The sequence below is a fragment of the Bos grunniens genome, chromosome 2 (assembly GCF_055505025.1).
Source record: "Bos grunniens cultivar Pamir isolate PY7600 chromosome 2, Bosgru_T2T1.0, whole genome shotgun sequence".
In the NCBI taxonomy this organism is placed as follows: Eukaryota; Metazoa; Chordata; class Mammalia; order Artiodactyla; family Bovidae; genus Bos; species Bos grunniens.
Window position 1 is genome coordinate 119,358,860 of NC_141166.1, and position 26,287 is coordinate 119,385,146.

Genomic DNA, 26,287 nt, shown 5'->3' on the forward strand with positions numbered 1-26,287 from the left:
GAAATTATAGAACTAATTATGAAGAGTAATGATGCTCTGAAAAAATACAGATTTTCAGCAGGAGCTAATTATAACAGTTACTGATAGGTCTCAAAAATGTAATATCCAAAACTTTTCATGAGTGGGTTGGAATTTTATATTGCAGTTTTCTCTTTAAGAGCCACCATGATCGAGCAGCTTCCAAAATAACTCAGTGTGCAAAGTAACAACATAAATTGATAGGATAAGACACCAGTGCGGCTCATGATGAAGACTGTTCCAATAGGTCCACTTCTGAGCATCAACAAAACTCAAGTCAACCCAGCCCCAGTAATGCAAAGCATCTTTCTTTCCCTACAACCACTAATTAAGCACAGGAGTATGAACAAGTAGAATCACAGCAGAGCCTGGGCCTTCTGGGCTCATTACACTGTGCTATAGAGTATCTCCACATTCCCTATACCCTCCACTACACATAAATGTATCTGTTCACTGAACTTTCGTGAGTATATTTTTATACATACCACTCTTGACCTTAATCGATTTGATACAGACATACTTTGATATTCTTTTTCTTCCTCAAACATGCTGAACCAGATCTTCTTGCCTTGGGAATTTTTTGTAGCTGATCTCTACTAGAAGACTCTTCCAGCAAGGCTTGCTCTGCTAACTCCCATTCGAGTTTTGGAGCAAATGTCACATTCTCAGAGTCTTTGCCTGTTGGTTCATTCTAAGTTTGCACATGTTCCACATGTACAATCACATTACCCAGCTTTTCCTTCTTCTGTAACTAATAGAATTAATCTTTGTTTCTTTGGCTGTTGTCTCTCTCCTCTTTCGCATTCTAGATGTCAGTTTCCCCAGAGCAGAGACTTTGTCTTTTTTGTTCTATATCCCTAGCATTTAGCAGGTACTCAAAACTATTTGTTGAATGAATGAGTGGATGAATGCAACAATGAAATGAAAGAAAAATCACAGGGTTGCAGCTTTAGAAAGGAGGAAGGGGTACCACATTGCTGTTGCTACTGCTACTAAGTCACTTCAGTTGTGGCAGCCCACCAGGTTCCTCCATCCATGGGATTTTCCAGGCAAGAGTACTGGAGTGGGTGCCATTGCCTTCTCCGGTACCACATTACTTAGGCTTTAAGAGTAGGGACAGTTTTATGCACTGGTTTTATGGTTGGGGTTATGAAAACCTCCCTCTTGAGTTGCTGGCTAGTTACTCTGTAAAGTTTTAAGGATGGAGCTTGGGAGCTTCACCTCAGTCCAGGAATAACCCCATCAATTAGACTTCTCTTTCCTCTCAATATATTTCGGCACCAGAACTAATGGAGAAACCATTCAACTGTAAATTGATTTGTAGTGGGTGAATGGAAAACACACAAAGCCTATAGAGGCAAGAGGCCTTATATTTTAGACTTTTTGAATCATTCTACTGCTTTCTCAATATCCTGCACTTGTACCTATTAAAAGGGAAAATGCTGAAAGTATTCTTTTAGTATTTTACTAAAAGCTCTACTCCCCAAAGTATACAAGTCATTTTTAATATTTTTCTGGAATAACCTATTGATTTTTAGGCAAGGAAACACAAGTGGGTTTTATTCTTTTACTTCAATTTCCCTAAGGCCTAGATGGTCTAAAACCTATAACATGATCAGAATGTGAACCCTTTCTTTCAAACTCTGCTTGTCTCAAGCTGTACATGGCTTGCACACCCGGGATCTTATATTAGCAGGAGCAGATATCAGAATATGGAGGAAAGCCCTGGGAAAGCTCATCCGAATGTGCCAGAAACCTTTGAACAGATATGTGTACATGTGGGAACATTTACTTCCTATCTCGTTACAAAAAGATTTAAAGCAGTTGATACTAAAATACACAAATAAACCCTCATCTTCCATCAAACTGACAAAATAAAGGATGGCAGGAACACAGAAACTCTGTTAGGAAATATGATTTCTCTGTCTGAATGGTTTATTCATTTATCCATCCATTTGTTGAGCATCTGTTCATTAAAGAAATGTTATAAGTATTGGAAATGCAGTTTTTCACCCAAATGCTACTGTGAGAGGAGGAACTGAGATTCAAACATAAATAATCTGACAACATCATAGTAGACTCCGTGGCAAATGTACTTCTTCAAAATTATAACCAGGTCAGCCCTGTTCCACAGCAGGAAGAGTAGCCAAAAGAGACCCAAAACTCTGAGCCAAAGTCAGTACTTTTCAAACTCTAATGTGCATAAAGAAGGCTGAGTGCCAAAGAATCCATGCTTTTAAACTGTGGTGTTGGAGAAGACTCTTGAGAGTCCCTTGAACTGCAAGGAGATCAAACAAGTCAATTCTAAAGGAAATCAACCCTGAATGTTCTTTGGAAGGACTGACGTCGAAGCTGAAGCTCCAATACTTTGGCCATTTGATGCGAAGAGCTGACTCATTGGAAAAGACCCTGAGGCAGGGAAAGATTGAAGACAGAAGAGGGGGATGACAGAGGAAGAGATGGTTGGATGGCTTCACCAATTCGATGGGCATGAATGTGAACAAGCTCCAGGAGTTGGTGATGGACAGGGCAGTCTGGCGTGCTGCAGCCCATGGGGTTGCAGAGTTGGACACAACAGAGCAACTGAACTGAACTGAATGTGCATAAGAATTAAGTAGGAATCTCATTAGAATGCATATCTGATTCAGTAGTCCAGGGATGAGGCCAGAGACACTACCTTTCCAATAAGCTCTCAGGTGATGTTTATGCTGCTGGTCTGTGGACCACACTTTGAGGAACAAGGGCTTGGGTAAGGAAGACATACTGACCAAACTGGCTTTACAGCCACTGATCCACTGCCCTCTTGTGGCTCCTGAAGTAATTACCCTCTGCGCTAGCAATTTCTTTAGTCTTGAATTTAAATTATTCTTGCAGTCATTCTCTAGTTACTCCAGGTAAAAGCTTTAGTCTTCTCCAAACACTTTCATGTTTTTTCCTTCTTCATATACCACTACATATGGCCTCATAATTTTTAACATCCATGCATAATCCTTTCTCCAAACGAATTACTCTTTGGCTTGATTTTGTTTTCCTTAAATAGATTTGCTTTCGAAGGAAATTTCATATTATTTCCTAATTATCATTACCTAAAATGGAAAGACCAATTTTTAAAAAATCAATTAGTTCATTTTTGGCTGTGCTGGGTCTCCATTGCTGCACAGGCTTTTCTTCAGTTATTGAAAGCAGAGGTTACTCTCCAGTTTCAGTGAATGGGCTTCTCATTGCAGAGGCTTCTCTTGTTGCAGAGCACAGGCTTTAGGACTTCAGTGATTGCAGCACATGGGCTCAGTAGTTGCGGCTCCCAGACTTTAGAGCACAGGTTCAATAGTTGTGGCACATGGGTTTAGTTGCTTCATGGCATGTGGGATCTCGAATGAACTCCAGATCAGGAACGAACCCCTGTCTCCTGTATCGGCAGGTGGTTTCTTTACCACTGAGCCACCAGGGAAGCCCCAGGACCAATATTGTTTATCACAAATACAAAGTAACTGAAAACCTATTTGAAAGGAAGACAAAACAATGTTTAAAAGTCCAGGTGATGTCCTTCAAAGCTCTAAGCCTGTCTTTGTTAAAGGGAGATTTACACCTGTTAGAAAGTGTTGCAGACTAAGAGCATTAAACTGGCTTTTGCTCTGATAGTATCAGAAGGAGTCAGTCTTCTGTAATTCAATGTTATTTAAGGCAGTAAATGTGTACCACCTAAATCATCTTGTGGGGAACCAGCTATAGATAACGTGTTAAGGGTATTGTTTTTCGTCTGTGTCATCCGTCCTTGAGAAGTATATTTAGAGGTCTAAGTTAATCAGTGTCACAACAGAATTGATCTAAAGCAAAAATGTGTTAAAGGGCTTACTCTTACCACTCCTTTCTGCATAACCAATGGCATGAAGGCATTTTGGGCCCTGAAATCAAATAGACTTAGTTTACTTCTGTGACAATTCACCATCTCTTTTCTGGATATTACTAGAGTTTCCACCTGTACTCATAAATAAGCTTGTTCTTTCACTCACTGAGATTTACAGTATAAAACTTTGGGGAGGGGAGTGGACAAATTCTACTTCCCTTCAGGTGATGAATCAAATCAATCCTGAAAATTCACCTCCCTTTACCAGTGACTGGTTCGGCAAGGAAAGATTAGCTGATTGACGGCTGTAGAACCATAGTGAGATGGCCTTTCTTTCCTCTCAGATATAAATGAAATGTGATTACTTCTGGGTACTGTAGGCAACCATAGGCCTTTTCACCAGGGAGGGTAACAAGCCTTAGGGTGAAGCAGATTCTGTCCATCATGGAGCAGAAAGATTCCAGCTCTTTAATGACATTGTCAACTGTTGAATCAGCCACCCCTCAAGGCTGCCCTGACCATCCTCCTATGTGAGATAATTGATTTCCTTCCTGTTTAACTCAGCATAAATTTAGTTTCCAGAACATGTAATCAATAGCATGCTGACACAAGGAGGTTATAAAGGAATATGAGCCATAGATTTTTTTTTTTTTTGGTGGGGGAACTAGAACACATATAAAGAATTTTATTTTATTTTTTTAAGAATTTTAATACTGGAGCATTTTAGTGTAAGTAAAGGATGATATGGCCATATTCTTATACTTATTAAGCAATTAGTATGAGCCAGATACTGGCCCATGTTTTAAATATATTATCTCATTTAATGGTTTTAACATTAGGTAGGCATTGTTATCCATATTTTAGACCTGAGGAAATTAAAGCCTGGACAGCTATGTACCATCACTGGTTATACAGTGAATGATTAAGGAATACAGCTCCAAACTTTACACTTTTTCCATAGAATGACTGCAAGTAGGAAGTTAGACAGAGATCAGTGTAGCAGATTAGCCAGCCAAACAATGGAAATAGAGTGGCTTTGAGTTCAGCTAGGCCAGGCATCCGTTTCTACTGTCTCGTAATTTTAGACAAATTACCTGACTTTTATGAGCCTCAGTTTTCTTATTGGAAATATGAGCTAATTATACCTACCTCATATGGTTCTAACCAGGATGGGTAAGATAATATATTTATAATGAGACCATGTACTCAAATGGTAGCTGTGTGATGATTTGGATACGGGAAGGGTTTGAAACAGAGAAGGCAATGGCAACCCACTCCAGTACTCTTGCCTGGAAAATCCCATGGACGGAGGAGCCTGGTAGGCTGCAGTCCATGAGGTTGCTAAGAGTCGGACAAGACTGAGTGACTTCACTTTCACTTTTCACTTTCATGCATTGGAGAAGGAAATAGCAACCCACTCCAGTGTTCTTGCCTGGAGAATCCCAGGGACTGGGGAGCCTGGTAGGAGGCGGTGTCTGGGGTCGCACAGAGTCGGACACGACTGAAGCGACATAGCAGCAGCAGCAGCATCAGGGTTTGAAAAGGAGGCTGTGGAAATATCACACACATTACTGTATGGGAAGCCACCCTGAGTTTGGGTAGGGCTAATAATCATTTTTAAACTGTTTTTATTTTGCGATATTTTTGATTCACAAGAAATTGCCATCAGTCTCCATTTTAAAAGCTTTATAGTGTTAGAATTTTCCTGTATATCCTGCCCACTTCATTCTCAAACAGTTTAATTCAGTAGCCTTTGAGAAATACAAAATAAAAAGTTCAAATGTACCTAGACTGATTTTGAAGCAGTGGATATTTGAAGATCAACAGTCAAATTCAGGTGTCCCAAAACTCAGAACTCCCATACACTCAGTCTGTCGGTACCCTTCTCTTACAGTAGGAGCAGAGGTCATCTTCCCATTGAACTGGTGAAAAACTGAAAGGCAGAGGCCAGAAAGGAAGGCTAAGAACTCAAGAGAACTCTCTGCAATCCCAGCCCAGGGCTGATGCACTACCCCGCTGCTGCAAAATAAAGGAATTTTCCACTCGCTCCTTTTTCATTTATGAAAGATGATCTTCCACAGACTATGTGAAAAGGACTTTGTACCTTTCACCCTGAACGAACTTCTTGCCCACTTTTCGAATTTGCTCACTCTTGAAAGTACCCTTTTAAGTCCTGGGAAATGATTCTGTTTTCTCAGTTGACTACTGCTGCCCACAGAATGTCTCTTCCTCCCTTCAGTGACTCAGCACTTTAGAGAGAAAAATTGTTCTGGAGAGAATGTTAAGACAGGCCACACTGCTGTTTACAGGAAAGAAAGAGATCAAGTGCTGCCTCCAGGGGAAGGTGAAACACCTTACTTAAAGACTGAATGGAAAAAAACATCAGATGATGGAAATCCTGCGAGGACAAGGTAATGAGGAAAGCAACTGCAGAAGCTGTTTCACGTGTGAGCAGGTAAATTTATTGGTACCGGGAGCAAGAGTGCTCTGCTCAAGTGATCAGACTGTTGTTGTGGGGAAGGCAGAGCCTGCATGCCTTTGTTCTCATATGGGGCTTTGTGTTCACTTTTCTGAAGTTGAAAGTTTGTAAGTACAGGAGCTTGTGAAACAACTGGATGCAATGTAGAATTTGAGCTTGTAAAATTACAGAGGAACAAGTCACTCCTACCTGCCTTTCTGATTTGTCCACTTGAGATCAAAGCAGTTGGCCTGTTTCCTGAGAAAACAGTTCCTGTTAGGGTGCTCCCAGTGTCACAGTGGATCTTGTCAGAGCAGTACATGAACCCGGGACTTGACCTCTGTCATTTTTCTTTAAAACAAATAGTGGTGGGGAAAATCATGTCACCAACTCTTGAATCTCTGTAAATTGTTCTAGAAAAACAGATGAAGGGAGAAAACTCTCATGCTCATTGTGCTGATTTGAAATCAGCCATAAGTTCTCAACACAAATTTGCTTTTATTCATTTATCTATCCATTTATTTCTTCTCTCCCCTTCCTCATATGGTTTGAAGGAGCACATAAAAATGAAAAGAAAAAAAAAAAAAAGGAGAAAGTCAATGCCAGAAGAAAATCAGAGATCAGTTCAACAAACAAGCATCTGGACATTTGTTGGAGGAACACCATGTATCTGGCCCAGGACTTTACAGCAGCTAAGACAGAGGGTTATTTGTGGTCTGTGATTTTTAAGTTGATGATACAAATTATAGTGTCCATAAGATTAAAACAAATCTATTGCTTAGAAAGATCATGATGACTTTTGACTTGGGAAAAATTCCCTTTTATAATGTAATGATATGGTGAACAACTATTTCAACAGTTCTTCTACATTTAATGCAATAGGGCTCTTACTTATAAGATTCTTCACTGCAAGCACATGGTTTTGGGGCTAAACTCAGCTCAGCAAACGTAATTTTGTGAGGAGCTCGGCAAGGTGGTTGTAGGATACAGTTGTAAGGATCAATGATAAAATGTTAAGTCCCAGAGAAATAGACAATATGGCCATCTGGGAGTTTTATCTGAATATATAATATATATTCAGATATAATAATACACATGAATATAATATATAAACATATATAAAGTAATGAAGCTCTCTGTTTGGGACAGCAGAGTTCAAGGTTATCCTCTGTGGAGAGATGCTCGAGTATAGATAATCTATGAGGACAATGAAGGACACATGTATCAGTGTCAGCTGAGCTGGTGGTAGAATTGACATTTTCTTATGAAAATTAAGGAGTCTAATCCAGACAAAGGTCTGGATAAGAGGCCACATACCTCTGGGTACAGGTGGACATCACTGTCTCAGACAAAACAGAAATGGACTCCTTTTTCTTCAACGCTAGAAATTAGGAGAAGCGAATTTCAGACATTTTCATGCTTCACTATACCTTAATTTTTGGATATATGACCACTTCCACAGGGTTGGGAAGATCCCCCAGAGAAGGGAGCAGCTACCCACTCCAGTTTCTGGTCTGGAGAATTCCATGGACCGTATAGTCCATGGGGTTGCAAAGAGTTGGACATGACTGAGCTCGCTTACCTGATAATGGCCACTTCCAAAAATTTAGAAGATACAGAGAAGCATAAAGAAAAAACTAAAATCAGCTTTCATCCAATTTCTAGAGATAATCAACATTGGCATTCTATTATCTATTTTTCTTAAGTACAAAATTGAGATTTTACTGTGCAGCCCTTTTTCATTTAATGTTACATTTTAACATTTTCTCATACCATTGCATATTCATAAAACTATTATTTTGTTTTATTATTACCTGATATTTCATTGCATGGGTAAACCATAATTTATTCAGTCATCCTACAACTTGGAGCATTTAATTTTTTTCCCAGACATTCTGGTCAGGGGATTACACCTTACTTGACTTTTACAGAGATACAGTTTCTGCAGTTACACTGCTTGGGTTCAAGTCTCAGTTCAACCACTGTGTGACCTTGGGATAGTAACTTAATCTCTCTGATTCTGTTTAATCATCTGTATAGTAGGGCTAATATTAGTGCCTGTCTCCCAGAATTTCTGTGACAAATGATGTCTGTAAAAGAGCTACCACATAGGAAGAGCTCACCGAATGCTAGTTATTATTATGATCATCTTCCAGAGGAGTCTACCAAGAGTTGTGACATCAAAAATCTAAGTTCATGTTCCAATGTAACTACAAATTAAATTGGCTGATCTATTCTGAAAATTGGAGAAGGAAATGGCAACCCACTCCAGTGTTCTTGCCTTGAGAATCCCAGAGATGGGGGAGCCTGGTGGGCTGCTGTCTATGGGGTCCCACAGAGTCAGACACAACTGAAGAGACTTAGCAGCAGCATTCTGAAAATAGATCACATAAAGGATTCAAATGTTTCAGGAATATAAACAACTGAGGGTTGAGGGCCATGGAAGTCCAATGGATCAGCAATAACTGACAAATATCCTTGGGAGACTCAACTCTACTGAGTCTATCCTATTCGTAGTCATTCTTCTTAACTACCAAGTAATAGGGTCATGATTCAGGTTAAATCATCCACGGATTTACAGAACTGCAGAATCTAAAGGGGCATTCATTAATTGTGGAAACAGCAAACAAAGAACTACTGAAAATGCGCTCAGAGCTGAGTTCTCGCATCTTTGAAGATGGTTAGGCACTGATAGGAGTTAGGCACTCAGTCTCTAGTGTTCTTGCTTTAATTCCCAGTCTCAAAGCTCATGGACTCTGAAACAATGACAGACCTAAAAGCTGCTCCTGTGGATCAGATTCCTGACTTCACTTGCAGCAGTTGTCCACAGGCTAGTGTCTAGGATCTCCCTGGTCTGGGCAAGAATTCGGCTCGTTACAATAGTCACGGAAGCATTTTCCCTGAAACAGTGGCCAGCATTCTCCAGAAGCAGATTGAAAAACGGAAGTACTTGCAGAAAGCACAGGAAACTGGAAGCAGGACAGCACTTGAGAGCATGTTTGTCTCAGTGGCTTTTGGTGTGTTGTCAGATGTTGTGGAAATTTCCAGTTTGAGCAGTTTTAATGTTTTGTGGCCTCTTTGGTTGAAATATAGTTTCCTCCTTTTTTAAACATCAAAGGGTGAGGTCACCAGCCTTCTAAGCCATTTAGGATCAAGGCTGAGAAGTAGGTTTTCGGTAATGTTTCACCCTGAGTTTGATAGACATGGATGGCAGCAAATTGTAGTTCTTCCTGAGAAATGTTTGCTTTTGTATTTGGCTTCCAAACTGCCATCAGTTCTGATGTATGCAAACATGGAGGCTGTTGGAGAATCATATTACTTCTAAAACAAACTTCTTCTTGGTTTAGTAATAAGCCAAATACCCAGATACCATCTCTTAGCCTTTGAAATGATATTTATAAATACCTCATGATTTATCTCAAATGCAAAAAAAATTAGTAGATGGGCAATTTAAATTTCCTCACCAGAAGACTCAAATGCAGAGGGATCTACTTGAATTTTAGTTTCACGTCTGTGATAGAAACACACACAGAAGGCTATATAAACAAATGGGCATGAGTAATTCCATGCCATAAATATTTTATTCTCACATTTATATTTCTCTCTCCATCACATACACTTGTGGTATATGGCTGAAATATGTTCAGATGCATGGACACGACTTAGCAACTGAACAGCAACAAATGCATCTGAACAAACCCTTCTAGCAGGTGCTTGATCTGAGTAGTGAAAATGGCTTGCTGAGTTAGTTTAGTTTTTGTTAGTTTTTTTGGTAAGGTTATCAAAAAAAAACTAATTAAAAAATTAGTTTGAACAAAAAAGGATTCAGACTTTGATTACTGAAAAATTGGTCACTGCAGTCTTAATATATTAAAGAAAAAGTTAGCTATTGTCTCTTTCTTGAAAATCAACTTTACAATGTCTTTCCCCTAGTAATTTGTATCATCCTATGATGATGTATCATCCTAAATAGTATTTGCTATTAACAAAGAACTGACCTACTTCCTCTTTTTAACCAAGAGATAAAAAGTAACTGACTTTCCAATTACTGAGTAGTGCTCTTGCTATCAGCTTGTCTTGTTTCATAAATATGTAGAAAGAATTTACATTCTAAATCTAGGGGGAGAAACAGGTGGACTTAAAAATCCCTGGCTTTCTTATCAGGATGAGCAGGACAGTATGCCTACTACTATAACTGGCTCCTTGGCATTATAGCTCCAGAGGAAATATGTGGATGTTTTCAATTAAAACCTAACAAAAAATAAATTGCAGCATGAATGACAGAGAACATCAAATGCCAGTTTTATTAGAAGGACCCCATTAGGGAGATCCATCAAAACTAGGAACTTCTGGCAACTTGTGGTTCTAGGGAGACAGGAAGTAGGTCTATTGTCACTCAGAAAATATTTCACAGCAATATAAAATTAATTTGACAAACACAGATAATGCAATTAGACATCTCCGTTCTTTGGATTGCTAGTGAAACAAGCTGTACTGATCAGTTGTATCACACTGGGGTTCATACCTTCATTCTGTGCACTGTGAGCTCCCCAAGGGCAAGAGGTAGATTTCTGAAGTTCCAGAGGAAAGAAATATATCCTTTTTTGTGAGAATTCAAGAACAGGACAGAAAGCCTGGAAGTAAACCCACACACTCACCATCAATTAATCTATGACAAAGGAGGTGAGAATAAACAATGGAAAAAAACAGTCTCTGGTTCAGATGGTAAAGAATGCCTGCAATGAACGAGGCCTGGGTTTGATACCTGGGTCAGGAAGACCTTTGGAGAAGGGCATGGCTACCCACTCCAGTATTCTTGCTGGAGAATTCCATGGACAGAGGAGCCTGGCAGGCAATACAGTCCATAGGGTCAAAAAGAGTCGGATGTGACTGAGTGACTAACACTGAGTAAGTGGTGCTGGAAAAACTGGATAACCACATGTAACAGAATGAAATCTGAACATTCTCTGACCCCATACACAAAAATAAACTCAAAATGGATTAAAGGCCTAAATGTAAGACTTGATACTATAAAGCCATTAGAGAAAAACATGCGCAGCATACTCTTTGACATTAAGTGCAGCAATGTTTTTTGAATTCGCCTCCTAGAGTAACGAAAATAAAAGCAAAAATAAACAAATGGGACCTAATTAAACTTAGAAGCTTTTACAGGGCAAAGGAAATCATAAACAAAACAAAAGTATAACCCACAGAATGGGAAAAAATATTTGCAAATGAGGCAATTGACAAGGGATTAATCTCTAATATACACAAACAGCTCATGCCGCTCAATATTAAAAAAGCAAACAACTCAAATCAACAAATGGATACAAGAGCTAAATAAACATTTCTTCAGAGAAGACATATAGATGGCCAAAAATCACATGAAAAGATGCCTAAGACCTTAATTAATGACTGAGTTGAAAGGTGAACCCTTAGAGTGATTGGCCAAGATGTGATACCCAGAGAACAGGGAAGAACTGCTCTGTGTGAGACAAGGAGAGTTCTTTTTTCATTTAAACATTGGCAGAGGGAAGGGTGGAGAAGAAATAATCAGGGGGAAATAAATGAGGGGGAGGAGAAAGGAGACTGTGAGAATATACAAGGAGGAGTTAAGAGAGTCCACGGTGCTGAGGTACCAAGAAGCACAGAGACCAGGGTCTCTCATGGGGGCTTCATGTCATTTGTATGCAGTGGTGATGCCACCTCTTCCATGACTCCTAGTGGTATAGTAAAGATTGTTAGATCCACAGAATGCTTGGTGTGAATCAGCTTTCCTTGTGAGAACAGGTCCTGGGGCTGAGTGTCAAAGCCATGTTGAGGCTAGGCAGAGGGAGTCCAATGGCACCCCACTCCAGTACTCTTGCCTAGAAAATCCCATGGACGGAGGAGCCTGGTAGGCTGCAGTCCATGGAGTCGCAAAGAGTCAGACATGACTGAGAGACTTCACTTTCACTTTTCACTTTCATGCACTGGAGAAGGAAATGGCAACCCACTCCATTGTTCTTGCCTGGAGAATCCCAGGAATGGGGGAGCCTGGTGGGCTGCCGTCTATGGGGTCACACAGAGTCAGACACGACTGAAGCAGCTTAGCAGCAGCAGCAGAGGGAGTCCACACTAGAGGGAGCCATGAGTTGTAAGTCCCTTCTTTCCTGCCTTATCCCCTTGAATTCACAGAACCTTTGGGACAGTTTTGAAATCTACCGGACTTGACATCGAAGCTGGGTGTTGAACCATCTTTAAAGGTCAGAAAGACCCAAGATAATATCTGGATTAAAATTATTCTAATCCAAACCGTGATGGTGGGACCTCTCCCCAAGCTTCTCAGTGATGAAGAAGAATCTCCTGCAAAGACTGTTTCTCATATGTTTCTAATGGTTTTCGGTACCTAACATCTTCTAAAGAACATGTCCCTGAGGTTCTTCCCTTCTGGTCCTCTCTTCCTGTTAAACTGCCCCTCTCTGCTCTGGAGATGAAACTCACCATCTTTACTGCACAGGACATGGGAGCTCTTTGGCAGTTACCACTGTCCACTAGCATGGACACAGCCTCTCCAATAATTTTTCTTCAGCCTGCTGACCTTATAGAAGGACAGGGACAAATGGAAGGGAAGTCCGATATGAAAAATAAATTGCTGCTACAGCTCGTGTCTAGCCTTCTTTGGGTCCTCTATGGGTTGAACCACCTTCCTAAGTGAAGTGAAGTGAAGTGAAGTTGCTCAGCTGTGTCTGACTCTTTGTGATCCCATGGACTGTAGTCTATCAGGCTTCTCTGTCCATGGGATTTTCCAGGTAAGAGTACCAGAGTGGGTTGCCATTTCCTTCTCCAGGGGATCTTCCTGACCCAGGGATCGAACCCAGGTCTCCCACATTGCAGGCAGATGCTTTACCCTCTGAGGCACCAGAGAAGACACCTTCCTAACTTGTCATCAAATTGTCTCCATATGATAGAGCACAAGGGCAGGGCTCCTAGTCTGGCAATTCTCAAGCCCAGAGAAAGGAGGAAAATATTTTCCTTATCACAGTCTAATTAATTCTTGCTCACTATGTCCCCATTTTCTGTCCCTGGATGAATCAATCTCTTCCTAGTATGATTGACAGCAGAGAATATTCATTGCTTACAGGAAACCCAACTCATAGGTACAAGAGTGCGATCTGACTCCATATTTCCAAGAAGACAATCACAAAGGTGATTTTTCTATCATATAGTTTAGATAGACTTACCCTTGGTTAACTGGATGTATCATTATTTTATAAAAGAAATATATAAAACAACTATAATGCAATTTCCACTTCCATTTCTTCATTTCACTTCACAATGCATTTTGTACATCATTCCAAGTATCAACACTCTATGCAGTCAAAAATCCATGTGTAACTTATATTTGGCCCTCCATATCCAAGTTTCCTCCATATTGCCATTTCACATCCACAGATTTAACCAACCGCAGATAATGCAGTACTGCAGTATTTACTACTGAAAAAAAAAATTCATGTATAAATGGACCCTGCTGCTGCTGCTAAGTCACTTCAGTCGTGTCCGACTCTGTGTGACCCCATAGACGGCAGCCACCAGGCTCCCCCATCCTGGGATTCTCCAGGCAGGAACACTGGAGTGGGTTGCCATTTCCTTCTCCAATGCAGGGAAGTGAAAAGTGAAAGTGAAGTCGCTCAGTTGTGTCTGACTCTTCTCGACCCTATGGACTGCAGCCCACCAGGCTCCTCCATCCATGGGATTTTCCAGGCAAGAGTACTGGAGTGGGGTGCCATTGCCTTCTCCGATAAATGGACCCAGGCAATTCAAATCTGTGTTGTTCAGGGTCAAACTGTAATATATTTTATTTATCCATTCACAGATGGACACTTGGATTGTCTTTACCTTTGGCAGTTGAGAATAATGCTTGAACATGGGTGTACAAGCATCTGAGTCCCTGCTTTCATGGTTTTTTTGGGTATATGCCCAGAAGTGGAATTGCTAGATCATGTGAAATTACCATGTTATATTAAGTTACTACGTTTATTTATTTATCTTTAGGAGGACATGCCATACTTTCTTCCACAGTGGTATTTGGGTCATTTTTTAATAATATAAAGACAGCTTTATACATATATCTCTGAATATTCATGTGAAGTATTTCTGTAGAATAAAGTCCTAAAATTGTAGAAGTGAAATAACTGAGTCAGAAACATTTTAATAAATATTGCCAACTTTACCCCCCAAAATATTATATTAATTTACATTCCTACTTACAGTGCCGAAATTCACTACGTTAAACATTCTGCATTACCAACTCTTTTCATCTTTTCCAAGTTGATCAGATGAGATTTTTAAGCTTATTTAGATTTGTGTTTCTGTATTCATTAGTGAAGTGGTGCAAGATTTTTCATTGTTTTCAGTTCATTTATATTTGTTCATCTGTGGTTTTCTGATTTAAATACTTTGCCAATTTTTCTATTGGGTTTTCTTTCTCTTAGTGACAAAAGAGAGCTCTTTGTAAATTAGAAAATTAGCACTTTGTCTTCACAAACATGAATGTTTCTCCAGTTTTGGACTTCTGACTATAATTATGAAATATTTTTATGAATAAGTCCAACAATTAAATATATGCAGTAGTATATTTACAGATATTTTTCTTTATGGTCTCTGGGTTTCACATGCTCATAAATGCCTTCCTAACTCCAAGACTTACTAAAATACTAATTCTTATTTATTTCTAGTATTTTGTCTTTCAAAATTTAACTCATAGATCTAACGGGAATATATTTTGATGTGAAGAGAAAAGAAGGAAGATTTTGTAGTTTTTCTCCAAATAGTTGTTTTAATCCTTCTTTGTTCACCAATTCAAAATGTCAGTATTAGCATTTACTAAAATATCACTGTTTGTTTTTCCTATTCCACTGATACCCGTCTCTTTTAGCAGGCTCATAACATGCTTTTTTTCATTACAGCTTCATATCATATTCAAACACATTAAATCTAGTCCTTCCCTCTAGTATCCTTATTTTAATTTTGCTCTTCTTGGCTATTTTCATTTGCATATTCTTTCAGATAAACTTTAGAAACATACATAAATACTTTGGTCAAAATATACTTTGATCAAAGTATATTAACATTCTACTGGATTGTCAATTAATTTATGGATTAATCTAGGAAAATTGATATCTCAAAATACTGAGTCTTTTTTATCCAGAAACAAGACATTTTTATCTATTTATTAAAGTCATTTTAATTTATGGTTATCTCTTGATTACTCTCAGTTGCAGACAACTCTTAATTTCAAGTTTTTGTTGAGAACCACCTGTTCTGCTTGTCTCCTTTATTTTTCTTAACTGTCTTTATTCTCATCATCTATATACAAACTGTAACTGATTAGGAATTTGAAAGCAAGAAGTTTAGAAGAAAATACCTAATTAAATTTTTACCTGAGAAGAATGTAGACAGAGACATAGCAACAATCTTGGCAGATGTTCTTTCAAAATGTGTATTTATCCTCAATTTAAAAAATGTTCCCTTGTCCTTTTTGGGGTGGAGAAGGCAGAGTGGAAAAGGAAGGAGTGACAAATTCCTAGTTCCTGTAGAATCAGAAGTTCCATGGGTGGCTTCCTTATTTAATTTCAAATGTGAATTCTTAGAAAATGAGATGTACTCATGACTAAGTATGAGTAAAGAAGGACTCTAAACCAAAATATAATGACATTTTGGGATATGTAGAAGTCTATATATACTTCCTCCAGTGGTGTGAATAACTGCTTACTGACTATTCCAAATGGAAGAGAAGAATAAGACATATATTTAAAATTGGAATAAAACTGGAGTATATGAAATGTGAGGAAAATGGATCAATCTATAAACCTATTTTTGATGTATTTATAAACACTAAATGTAATGCAAATGATTTACATTTTTTGTATCTTGACAGGGGAGCCTGGTGGGCTGCTGTCTATGGGGTCGCACAGAGTCAGATATGACTGAAGTGACTTAGCAGCAGCAGCAGCAGCAGCATAGATTGATAAATTTCTTTTATACTGTACAGTTTACAGTATAAAGTCAAAGAATCATATACATATATTTTAAAGTAAATATATAGCAAGTTTATAGGAAAAGGGCAAAGAATGCAATAAAAATATTTTTAAGAATGTCACAATCACCACTAGAGGGTATAATAAGCAACCTTTCTTCCATATAGTGGAGCAGAAGCATATTACTGAGAAATAAAAGGCAATTTAGAATCTCAGTACTGGAAGCAACCTCCATAGGTCATTTGAAAGAGAAATGGCTTTTAGAAATGTTCATCAGATTTGACATCTAACCAAGGGCAAAAGGTATCAAGTGATTTTCAAGGGCAGTGTTTATCTTAGGTAAAAGTGAAGTCAGTTTATCAAGGCATACAGAACTATTTCTAAGGTAATTAAAAAGGAAAAAAAAAGGCCTTTTATATTTACATGTAACTGAGCATCCATCTCACTTGGCAAGCCTGTTGATTAAAGCTTCTTCTAGAATGATATTACCTTGAAAAAATACTCTATGAGGACTTAGAAAACAAAACAATTCTTATGGAATCTGTGGGAGAGGGAGAGGGTGGGAAGATTTGGGAGAATGGCATTGAAACATGTAAAATATCATGTATGAAACGAGATGCCAGTCCAGGTTCAATGCACAATACTGGATGCTTGGGGCTAGTGCACTGGGATGACCCAGAGGGATGGTATGGGGAGGGAGGAGGGAGGAGGGTTCAGGATGGGGAGCACATGTATACCTGTGATGGATTCATTTTGATATTTGGCAAAACTAATACAATTATGTAAAGTTTAAAAATAAAATAAAATTAAAAAAAAAAAAACAATTACACAGACTTTCAGAACCTCAGCAAGATCCACGTTGTCAATAAAAGAAAGGAGAGGCAGCATTTTCAAACCAGCTAGTGATGACTGGCATGAGCCAGATGCAGAGCATGAATTCCTTACTTCAAATAGTTCACCAGGCTAGTGGAGCCTATGTTGTGAAAGATAAACACATTCCTCCTTAGAATTCCAAGTGCAGTTTTTTAAGCTGGACCATCTCATCCAGTAAACCACCTAATCTGCTATAATGGGTCTTTGAAAAAACAATCCCTTCTTTAATATAGGATTTCCCTATCTCCCATTGTAAACATGTCCCCAACCTTAAATTTTTTACAAATTTATTTTTAATTGGAGGATAATTGTTTTACAATATTGTGTTGGCTTCTTCCATACAACAATGAGAATCAGCCATAATACATATATTTCCTCCTTCTTGAACCTCCCTTCACCTCTCACCACAACCTACCCCATCAGGCTGTTGCAAACTTCCCACCAGCTATCTATTTTGTTGTTGTTGTGTAGTTGCTAAGTCATGTACAACTCTTTGCAACTCTGTGGACTGCAGCATGCCAGGCTTCTTTGCCCTTCAATATCTCCTGGGGTTTGTTCAAATTCATGTCCATTGAATCGGTGATGCCATCCAACCATCTTATCCTCTGTTGTCCCCTTCTCCTCATGCCCTCAATCCTTCCCAGCAACAGGGTCTTTTATAATGAGTCAGCTTTTCCCATCAGGTGGCCAAAGTTTTGGAGCTTCAGCATCAGTCATTCTAATAAGTATTCAGGGCTGATTTCCTTTAGGATTGACTGTTTTGATTTCCTTGCAGTCCAAGGGACTCTCAAGTCTTTTCCAGTACCACAGTTCAAAATCATTAATTCCTCAGTGCTTAGCCTTCTTGATGGTCCAACTATCACATTTGTACATGACTACTGGAAAAACCATAGCTTTGACTACATGGACCTTTGTCAGTAAAGTGATGTCTTTGCTTTTCAATGCACTGTCGAGATTTGTCATAGTTTTCTTTCCAAGGAGCAACCGTCTTTTAATTTCATGGCTGCAGTCACCGCAGTGGTGATTTTGGAAACCAGGTAACTAAAATCTGTCTCTGTTTCTACTTTTTCCCCTTCTGCTTTTCCATGACATGATGGGACCAGATGCCATGATCTTAGGTTTTCAAATGTTGAGTTTTAAACCAGCTTTTTCACTCTCCTCTTTCACCCTCATCAAGAGGCTCTTTAGTTCCTCTTTGCTTTCTGCCACTAGAGTGGTATCATCTGCATATCTGAGGTTGTTGGTATTTTTCCTGGCAATCTTGATTCCAGCTTGTAATTCATCCAGTCTGGCCTTTCATATGATGTACTCTGCATATAAGTAAAATCAACAGGGTGATGATATACAGCCTTGTCTTACTCCTCTCCCAATTTTGAACCAGTCCTCTCTTCCATGTCTGGTTCTGTTGCTTTTTGACCCGCATACAGGTTTCTCAGTTCAGTTCAGTTCAGTCACTCATTCGTGTCCTACTCTTTGTGACCCCATGGACTGCAGCATGCCGGACTTCCCTGTCAATCACCAACTCCCGGAGCTTACTCAAACTCATGTCCATCGAGTCGGTGATGCCATCCAGCCATCTCATCCTCTATTGTCCCTTCTCCTACTGCCTTCAATCTTTCCCAGCATCAGGGTCTTTTCCAATGAGTCAGTTCTTCACATCAGGTGACCAGAGTATTGGAGTTTCAGCTTCAGCACCAGTCCTTCCAATGAATATTCAGGACTAATTTCCTTTAGGATGTTCTGGTCGCATCTCCTTGCAGTCCAAGGGACAGTCAAGAGTCTTCTCCATCACCACAGTTCAAAAGCATCAATTCTTTGGCGCTCAGCTTTAGGAGACATGTAAGGTGGTGTGGTATTCCCATCACTTTAACAATGTTCTGCAGTTTGTTATGATCTGCACAGTCAAAAGCTTTTGCCTGCTTTACATATGATAATGTATAAGTTTCCATGCTACTCTCCCAACTTTCAAATTTTGAGTGCTATTCTGTGTTCCAGAATAATTGCCCTTCTTAAAAGAAATACACCAATAGGAGACAGTAAGGCAAGTAAAGCTCATTATAAGGAAGAAAACGTAAGCCTTCTTTTAAACTATTTTTCTAAGCATAACGTTGCTTAGCAGGTAGCACATCACAATGTAAAATGGACTTTAACAATAATCTTTTGACCTAAGCATGTAGATATTTTTATTCATGGCTTCTGATACAATGAAATGGAGACTTCAGATGATGAAAGCTTTACCCAAAGACTCTCAGTAGAAGATGGAACTAGGAGAATAGAATCAGGACTGCTTCTTAATCTGGTCCTATGCCACTATACTCTGGCCCCCATGCATCTAAGCATTCAGTGTCAGAAATCCCCTTCATTGCACATTTCAGTCTGAAGGATATTCAGACATAATATGAGAAGAATATTCTATTTGGCTGAAAATGTTCCTGTGGTTTGTGTTCAGATTGTTGGTAACTAACCATTTTGGTTTCTTGGTCATTTTCGTTTTCCAGATCCATTTCATCATTTGAGTATGACACACCAGGCATATCACTGAAGGATTATTATATTTCTTTAGAAGTTGAAGCCCCTTGACCTTCGTTATAACATTACCCTGTCTTATTATTTACCTGGAAACCATTCTCAAAATGTTCAAAGTTTTTGAGTCTTTTTAATATCTGCTAAAACTTTAGAACAGTTTATAGTGTTTGCTTATATTATTACTCAAAAATTTTGATGCACTTGTATTAGATGCAGAGAAATATTGTATTTTTGTATTTTAATATCTTTAATAGCAATGACACTAGTGAAATTTAGAAAAAAATGTGACAATGCTTTTTATATATGAACCATTTCAACATAATATGGAGACAGACTTCTTGCCTAACATATTTAGTTTACATCCAAATCTGAATTTAATATGGCCACTGGATCACTTTTGAACAGATTTTCAAGATGTTTATCATTTCACAGGAACTTGATATGAACTTGATGAAAGTTTGAAATTTCAATCATCTCTTTAAGATTTTTGTCATATCTACATGCCATCTGTACTATTATTTACTATATACATGTATATATATATATATTCACTAAGATCTGATTCTAATTATTTTTCTAATATATTAAAGTAAATGTGTAACTTTATAAAATATTTCTTCATAATATATTTAAAATAATCTTGGATAGCATATATTTAATCAATGTACTGTATTTTGTGAGTCACTCGTGTCATTGAAAAAGTTTTGAACTAAGAAATAGAGATGTAGATTACATGTAAACATTAACATTTTCTAACTTGGATCATTGAACAAGCCAATGGACCTCCCTGAGTCTGAACCTTACAAAGTCGTGAGGACTAAAGAACTAATGATGTTAAGATCTTTGCACATGCAATTGTACTTAAATGGTAGTTTCCATTCCTTAAAGGGAGTTCAACTGATTAAAGACAATATTTGCTCAAGTTAAAACAGTGTGATTTGAGTTCAAATACCTTCTTCTCTGTGTAATTCTTATCCACAAGAAAAGCAAAAAATGTGGATAAAAGGCAAAGAGGACACTAATAGATGGAGAAATATACCATGTTCATGGATTGGAAGAATCAATATAGTGAAAATGAGTATACTACCCAAAGCAATCTATAGATTCAATGCAATCCCTATCAAGCTACCAACAGTATTCTTCACAGAGCTAGAACAAATAATTTCACAATTTGTATGGAAATACAAAAAACCTCGAATAGCCAAAGCGATCCTGAGAAAGAAGAATGGAACTGGAGGAATCAACCTACCTGACTTCAGGCTCTACTACAAAGCCACAGTTATCAAGACAGTATGGTACTGGCACAAAGACAGAAATATAGATCAATGGAACAAAATAGAAAGCCCAGAGATAAATCCACACACATATGGATACCTTATCTTTGACAAAGGAGGCAAAATTATACAATGGATTAAAGACAATCTCTTTAACAAGTGGTGCTGGGAAATCTGGTCAACCACTTGTAAAAGAATGAAACTAGAACACTTTCTAACACCATACACAAAAATAAACTCAAAATGGATTAAAGATCTAAACGTAAGACTAGAAACTATAAAACTGCTAGAGGAGAACATAGGCAAAACACTCTCTGACATACATCACAGCAGGATCCTCTATGACCCACCTCCCAGAATATTGGAAATAAAAGCAAAAATAAACAAATGGGACCTAATTAACCTTAAAAGCTTCTGCACAACAAAGGAAACTATTAGCAAGGTGAAAAGACAGCCTTCAGAATGGGAGAACATAATAGCAAATGAAGCAACTGACAAACAACTAACCTCAAAAATATACAAGCAACTCCTACAGCTCAACTCCAGAAAAATAAATGACCCAATCAAAAAATGGGCCAAAGAACTAAATAGACATTTCTCCAAAAAAGACATACAGATGGCTAACAAACACATGAAAAGATGCTCAACATCACTCATTATCAGAGAAATGCAAATCAAAACCACTATGAGGTGCCATTTCACACCAGTCAGAATGGCTGTGATCCAAAAGTCTACAAATAATAAATGCTGGAGAGGGTGTGGAGAAAAGGGAACCCTCTTACACTGTTGGTGGGAATGCAAACTAGCACAGCCACTATGGAGAACAGTGTGGAGATTCCTTAAAAAACTGGAAATAGAACTGCCTTATGACCCAGCAATCCCACTGCTGGGCATACACACTGAGGAAACCATAAGGGAAAGAGACACGTGTACCCCAATGTTCATCGCAGCACTGTTTATAATAGCCAGGACATGGAAGCAACCTAGATGCCCATCAGCAGATGAATGGATAAGAAAGCTGTGGTACATATACACAATGGAGTATTACTCAGCCATTAAAAAGAATGCATCTGAATCAGTTCTAATGAGGTGGATGAAACTGGAGCCTATTATACAGAGTGAAATAAGCCAGAAGGAAAAACACCAATACAGTATACTAATGCATATATATGGAATTTAGAAAGATGGTAACAATAACCCTGTGTATGAGACAGCAAAAGATGTATAGAACAGTCTTATGGACTCTGTGGGAGAGGGAGAGGGTGGGAAGATTTGGGAGAATGGCATTGAAACATGTAAAATATCATGTATGAAACAAGATGCCAGTCCAGGTTCAATGCACGATACTGGATGCTTGGGGCTGGTGCACTGGGACAACCCAGAGGGATGGTATGGGGAGGGAGGAGGGAGGAGGGTTCAGGATGGGGAACACATGTATACCTGTGGCAGATTCATTTTGATATTTGGCAAAACTAATACAATTATGTAAAATTTAAAAAAAAAAAAAAAAAAAAAAAAAAAGGCCCAGGAGATAGGTCAGAGAGGCCAGGCTGTTCATGAAGCAGAGTAAAGTGGCAGATTCCCATTGTAAATAGTTTGTAACACAATTATTCATCATATTCTGTAAGGGACCCTATTTTTCTTTTCCAGGTTGTAAGAACAGAGATCCAATAAATAGCTCACATCAAAGGAACAAAAGGGGAATAGGGCTACTCAGAGGTCTCATGGAATACAAGAACACCTACCGGCATTCAGCTGGGGCTCATGTCAACTAGAGCTAGAAAATCAACCTAAGTCTTTCAGAGGCTTTGCGGCCTCTTCTCTGTCTCTGTCTCATGTCTGCTCTCTTGGGGCTTTTTCTCATTGCAGTTTCCTCTGCACACTCATTTTTCTCGTGACCCCAAATTGGCACTAAGTACAATCTGTTCGAGCTTATTGGCTAACCAATGGATCAACACTTCCGGGAATCCACTTCAGTAACAATGAGTTTGGGAGGGAAGAGAAATCTACTTCATTTATTCAGTCATGAATATATAAATTCCTTTCACTATGCACCCCTGCTGCCCAAAGAATTAATAACATCTTGCTAGGAGTCATGGGATGTGATAAAAAGACCTATAGGGGAGCATGGCTTTTAAGATTGGTGTTTTTATATGATATCTCACATGTCTGGAAAAATATCCTGTCAGTATATCATACTTTACTCTTTTTAATGATGTTACCCCAGGTTGTTTTGGATCTCAAGTTAAATCAAGAATCCTTTCCTGGGTCAGGACACATTCCTACTTTAAAAGAAAAAAAATGTTTTCCAGAGGAACCATATTTGTGAATCAGATTTCTCTGTCTAGAGAAACACACCCCCACCAAACTCTTCTAAAGGGAACTGAAGAAATAGTATTAAAACCCACCACGATGGCTCCTGGCTTTGCCAAATTTTATAATGAAATATTTTATTTCTTAAGCAAAGAATCAGTAGTTGTTTCCCTCTGCCAAATGTTGATGTTCCATCATGTAAACATAGCTAATAACACTCAGTACTGTTACCAAAGCGAGGTCTGGTGGCTCGTTGCTCGAAAATCAATATCCGAGAGGCAAGTGCTAGTGAAAACAGAAACCACTGCTCTCAATCATAAAGCCAGCAGTTTGGAAAGAAGGTGTTCCAAAGAAGGAGGAACTCCATGTTCCTCAAAATGAACTCCAGATAATCTGCTCAGTCATGAACGTTTTTAAAGAGAAAAGAGAAGTAATCTCAGTTAATCATTGCAATAAGGGGTCAGAGTCATCACCATCCTTAACTGCGTGCAAGCTTGTCAGTCTTCTATGATGTTTCTTTAGCTGGCATCTTGTCCACACAATTTGTGAGGTAACTGAAGGGGAAGCTAGGGAAGAGATCTGATTATCTGTTAATTAGTTATTCTTCATTTCTACTTCTTTGATCAATGAAAAGTCAGGTAAGGTATTGTATGACTGAAAGATTTGGAAGGTGTGCGTGGGTTAGAGATGAGTGAAACATGGGGGTGCCTGTAACTAAGCTGAAGGTTAGTTACAATACAGCTTTGCTAAAGTCACAAAACAAATGGTTCTCCTGCAGAGAACTCTTTCCCATATAGAGTTCTTTCCTGCTAAATGCTTTCAAGGGGCTTCCCAGGTGGCGCTAGTGGTGAAGAATCTGCAAGAGACATAAGAGACAAAAGAGACTCAGGTTTGATCCCTGGATTGGGAAGATCCCCTGGAGTAGGAAATGGGAACACACTCCTCCAGTATTCTTGCCTGGAAAGTCCCATGGACAGAGGAGTCTGTCAGGCTACAGTCCATGGGGTTGCAAACACAACTGAGCACGCTCACGCACACTGCTTACAAATCCCCACTTGTCAGCACCATTCCGTTCCTATGGGGCTATGGACAAAGATTCATCTTCCATAATTTCTTCATGCTGACATATGGTGCCATACTCTTAGACTGTAAGATGCTGTGATATGGGTCTGTAGCATCTCTTTGCTGGCAGTTTTAGTTGCCCGTTTACATTTATAGGCAGAACAACTTAAGAGTTATTTTGATGCTCAACAAAGACAGAAATTATTATGGGCAATAGTGTTAATCTCATTCTGTAAAACCCAGTTCTTGGAACTGTTCTAGCTATAGATTCAGTATGGCTCAAAATGGAGCAGCTGATGTCATGGCTGCAGTCTGGTCATCATGCAGTTATTTTTCTCCCTCTGGTGGCAGTTATAATATCTGTAAAACAGCTCAGGAATGTGCATCAGACAGTGAGACTGTGACTCTATTGTCCTAATTATTAATTGCTTGAGTCTACTCTTCTGTGACTCAGGAGGCCTGGGAGACTTCAGCTTTTCTACAAACAAGAGGCAGGGGACACAAAAGGCCTTCATACGAGGGTGGGGTGGGTGGGTGGGAGCGGTGTGCTGTAGGGTTCTAACACCATTAGTTAAAGAAGCAAATATTCATTTTTTCAGTACTATTTTATATATATTGAGTGAATTCAATGCAAAATAAGTAACTTTCTTATGCAACTTTTTTCTGGACTTTTGATTAAGATATGGGTCTTAAACTTTAACATGCCTAAGAATCAACTTAAATATACCTATCCACTAGGTCTGAGACAGCACAAAAGAAACTTTTAATAAAGTCTTGCACTCAGATTTTATGAGTGCAAGTGGTCTGAGGACCAGACTTTGAGAAACATTTTTGAGGAATCTAGATGAACTCTTTGGAGCATGATCTGGTTTCTGCTTTCTGCAGAGATCATCACATCATGTACTTTGTATTTGGGACACTCAAGTACTAGTTTTATTTGCATAAGTCCCACTTACCTACTTTGAAATCATTATATAACAACTGATTTTTCAAAACCAGGGTTTCTTGGTGCCTAGGGAGAGATCCTGGATCCTACTAGTTGAGCATAACCAGGCCAACCTGGTGCAGTGGGTTTCTGGTGTTGGTTCTGTGTTAGTCCACAACCCTTTATCATATACCACTTCAGTGATATTCCATGCTTTCAGAATATGCTGTAAAGAAAGAAGCTTTGTTCCACTTTGAAACAGGTGTTTTGCCAAGGGAAATGTGTCTTTTGAAATCAAGTACATTTTCTTGGGTGTTAGAATACATCACTGCAGCAAATGATTATAAAAATGTGATGATAGTCTTTGGGCCTATTTAAAAATGTCATACCATATGATTTTTGAATCATAAAAATGTACTAGTGATACCACTTCAAATTGAATATTGTATGACTAAAGTCCTTAAGATATTCTGAAGTCCACAGGGGGTTTTTTGTGTCTCTAAAGGGAAAATGTGAGGAAATTGAAGGCATGTGATAGCATAAGAGGCTTTAGGTTGTTTATCATAAAGATCCCCTGGGTTCTAAGTGGAATTTTAAAAATGATTGTTCCAACCTGAAAAAGAATTTAACAACAACAAAGGCAAACTTATTTTCCAGAGTTAAACCTGTGCTTTTACATCTAATGCTTCCTACATGCTGGTTGCAATGTTCCTTTATTCTGTACCCTTACATTTAATGCTGATTTGGGGTCCTTAAAAAGATTTAAAGCATTTTAATGCAATGCTTTAAATCTCTTCTTAGCCATATCCTATATTGTTTTCATGCTTTTTATTTCTCTAGACCATGAATAAAGTTTGATTCTGAACTTCTTTTCCTTGATTTTCTCCTTGGAGATATATATTATCAGCCATACTTTCCCCAAACAAAATTTCAGAAGCCTGTAATGACTTTAGATATGATTTAAGTCCTAATTGT

The 26,287-nt window shown here is 38.7% G+C and overlaps 2 long non-coding RNA genes across 2 annotated transcripts in view; one reads left to right on the forward strand and one right to left on the reverse strand.

Moving 5' to 3' along the window:
• Positions 1-5,648: 5,648 nt before the first annotated feature.
• Positions 5,649-26,287, reverse strand: part of LOC147378654 (uncharacterized) — a 90,164-nt gene continuing 69,525 nt past the window's right edge. Inside the window, exons 4-5 of the long non-coding RNA XR_015148428.1 lie at positions 6,531-6,671; positions 5,649-5,795 (exon numbers count right to left, since the gene is read on the reverse strand). This is a non-coding gene — a long non-coding RNA (uncharacterized LOC147378654). The remainder of the gene's footprint in view (positions 5,796-6,530; positions 6,672-26,287) is intronic.
• LOC147378655 (uncharacterized) overlaps positions 6,111-26,287 on the forward strand; it is a 42,960-nt gene continuing 22,783 nt past the window's right edge. Inside the window, exon 1 of the long non-coding RNA XR_015148467.1 lies at positions 6,111-6,317. This is a non-coding gene — a long non-coding RNA (uncharacterized LOC147378655). The remainder of the gene's footprint in view (positions 6,318-26,287) is intronic.